We start from the raw sequence: 3,452 nt of genomic DNA, 5'->3' as shown, positions 1-3,452 counted from the left end.
CGCTACATTTCAGAGAGAAATATTCTACTTGATGCTCCTCTACAATCATCTGACAGCTTTAGTTACTAGTTACTAGTTCTATTACTTAGTTTACTATTTACTTTATTACTCCTCTACATCATCTGACAGCTAGTCTATTATTTACTATTTACTTATTTACTAGTTACTTTAGTTACTCCCTACACTCATCTGACAGCTTTATTACTAGTTACTTTAGTTACTATTTACTTTAGTTATCTCCACTACAATTCATCTGACAGCTTTAGTTACTAGTTACTGTAGTTACTCCACTACATTCATCTGCCAGCTTTAGTTACTAGTTACTTAGTTACATACTTAGCTTACTACTCACTACTTCATCTGACAGCTTAGTTACTAGTTACTTTTTTTACTCCCCTACACTCATCTGACAGCTTTAGTTACTAGTTTACTTTAGTTACTCCGCTACATTCATCTGCAGCTTTTAGTTACTAGTTACTTTAGTTACTCCGCTACATTCATCTGACAGCTTTAGTTACTAGTTACTTTAGTTACTCCGCTACATTCATCTGACAGCTTTAGTTACTAGTTACTTTAGTTACTCCACTACATTCATCTGACAGCTTTAGTTACTAGTTACTTTAGTTACTCCGCTACATTCATCTGACAGCTTTAGTTACTAGTTACTTTAGTTACTCCGCTACATTCCTCTGACAGCTTTAGTCACTAGTTGCTTTAGTTACTCCACTCCATTCATCTGACAGCTTTAGTTACTAGTTACTTTAGTTACTAGTTACTTTAGTTACTCCCACTCATTCATCTGACAGCTTTAGTTACTAGTTACTTTAGTTACTAGTTACTTTAGTTACTCACTACATTCATCTGACAGCTTTATTATATTACTAGTTACTTTATTTCCTAGTACTTTTCCATATTAAGATGCTGCACCCTAACACTGTACTTATAAATCTGAGTTTTTTATAATGTTACTGCACCTAGCCGTGAAACCTCAGTTGATGTTCCGTTATTTGCATTGAGTACTTTTACTTTCAATACTTTAAGTACATTTTCCAGATGATACGATTTTCTATCCAGGACTTTTGCTTGGTACAGAGTGTTTTTACAGTGTGGCATTATTACTTTTACGTGAAGGATCTGCGTTATTTTTCTTCCCCCCCCCCCCCCCCGCGATTTATGTATAGTAATTTCTTGCAGCGACCTCTGACCTCAGCCATAACTGACTTGACTGAGCTAACACATCAGGATTTGTGTTAGCAGCGATTAAAGGCCGACCCTTTGTCTTCCCTTGTAGAGAGCATGTAAAGGCCCTCTTGTTCCAGGGGGTTTATGGTGCGGGCCCCTTACTCCAGCCCTGTTTACGTCTCCCTCCAACCCAGAGTGACATTCTGACCTCTGGAGTGACGTAGCCCGAGGTCCTGCGAGCTCTCTCTCTCTCACGGCTGGATTACTGCGGGAGTAAAAAGGCTTTGCAACTTGAAAGCATATTTGTGAGCGCTAATGAGCAAAAAAATTAATCCAATCAATCCAATCATTCTTAATGGCTGCATTCAGGAGCTCACGTTGCTGTGGCATTTTTTTTCTTTGTGCGTGTGTGTTTTAACAACACGGTGAAATCAGACCCACTACACCCATCCCAGTTGTGTTTTCTTACTGCAACACAAGCTCCAGCGTCTAGAGGCGTTCTTATCGACTTCTCGACATGGGGATAATCCCCGTCAGTATGTATAATTCATTCGGGGAAGCAGTGGACATGTTTTACAACTCCTGATTACCGGCAGTTGAAGGAGACATTTGAGGTTGACTGGCAGCAGAGTTTTGAGTCCAGCATTGAGAAAATATAATTAACACCGCCTCGAAAGGCTGTTAGCAGATCAGTCCTTCTATTTAACCTCTCCTGAATGTTGTAGCTGAGGAGGGAATGGGTTCAACATACCACAGTGCACAGTGTGTGTGCGCGTGCGTGTGCTGTGTGGTGGTGTGTGTGTGTGTGGTGTGTGTGTGTGTGTGTGTGTGTGTGTGTGTGTGTGTGAGTGCGTCTGTGAGTCCACAATGTCATAATGTCAGGGTTGTTCTTCCCCGTTTTAGCAAAACAACTGAAGCCTTGTCACCAAACTCAGCCTCCCCCCCTCCCCCTTCCACCCCTTCCCACCCAAACTATGTCTCCCCCATCAGCACCTACACCTTCCCACATTGGCACCCCACCTTCCACCAACCTGACCTTCTGGCTCCCAAGTACTGAAGGCACACCTCAGGGCCACAAAGCCCTCATTTGTTTGTTCTACAGTGGCTGGAAAGGAAAGGAAGGAAAGGAGAAAGGAGTGGAAAGTAAGGAAAGGAAAGGAAAGGAAAGGAATGGAAAGGAAAAGAAAAGAAGGAAGGTAGGAAAGGTAAGAAGGAAAGAGAGAAAGAAAGGAAGGAAATGAAGAGAGGAAAGGTAAGGAAAGGAAAGGAAAGGAAAGGAAAGAATAGGCAGGAAAAGAACGGAAATGAAAGACGGAAAGAAAGAAGAAGGAAAAGAGGACAGGAGATGAAAGGAGAGGAAGCGAAATAAGGAAAGTAAAGATGAACTAAATCAGGAAAGATGGAAAGGAAAGGAATGGAAAGGAAGGATTGTAAAGGAAGAGAAGTAATGAAAGTAAAGGAAAAGGAATAAAGTTAAAGTAAAAGGAAGGAGGGACATAAGATGACTGGGTAAGTAAGATAAGGTAAGGAAAGGCAATGAGGAACGAGAGGAAGGAAGGAAGGAGGGAATTGAAGGAAAGACGCGGCAAGTGAAAGACGACGGCAAAGGAAAGTAAGAAGTTGGAAGGTAACAAGAATAGAGGGAATAAGGGAAGGAAAGGATAAGAGTAGCAAGAAGAGTAGACAGATAGGGAAAGAATGGACAAGTGAAAGTGAAGAAGGCACAAGGAGGAAAGAGTTGTAAGGACGACATTCATATGAAAGTAAGAACATGGAAAGGATAGAACAGGAAGGAAAAGAGAATGAATCGAAAGGAAAGGAAAATAGAGGACCGTAAAGAGTAACAGGAGATGAATGTAAAGGACATTAAAGTAGGAAAGGAAGGAAGGAAGTACAGGAACTTAATGGAAAGGTAAGGAACAGAAAGGAAAGGAATGGAAAGGAAAGGAAAGGAAAGCGGCAGGGGAGGCGGTTACCTTCAGCCATGGATTTTCCTGCATTAAGGACTTTTTGGCACCCCCCAAAGAGGTTTTAGCCGACCCCAAAGGAAAACACCAGCGCTGTAATGACAATTGAGAATAAAAATAGCAATTCAAATCCCCTTTAAATGGGTTTTAGAGAAATTTACCAAACAACCGTTGAACAAGTAGACATAAACTTGAATATGAGAGCTAATCTCAGATTTATTGCGTCTGACTGTGTCGGACTCTCCCGGTGTGTAATTTAAATATTATCACTATTCTTTTTAAAGAGTTCATATTCTGCTCATT

Source organism: Etheostoma spectabile, chromosome 11, assembly GCF_008692095.1.
Source record: "Etheostoma spectabile isolate EspeVRDwgs_2016 chromosome 11, UIUC_Espe_1.0, whole genome shotgun sequence".
Taxonomy (NCBI): Eukaryota; Metazoa; Chordata; class Actinopteri; order Perciformes; family Percidae; genus Etheostoma; species Etheostoma spectabile.
The sequence above is the reverse complement of the archived record's forward strand: the minus strand, read 5'-3'. Positions refer to the sequence as shown.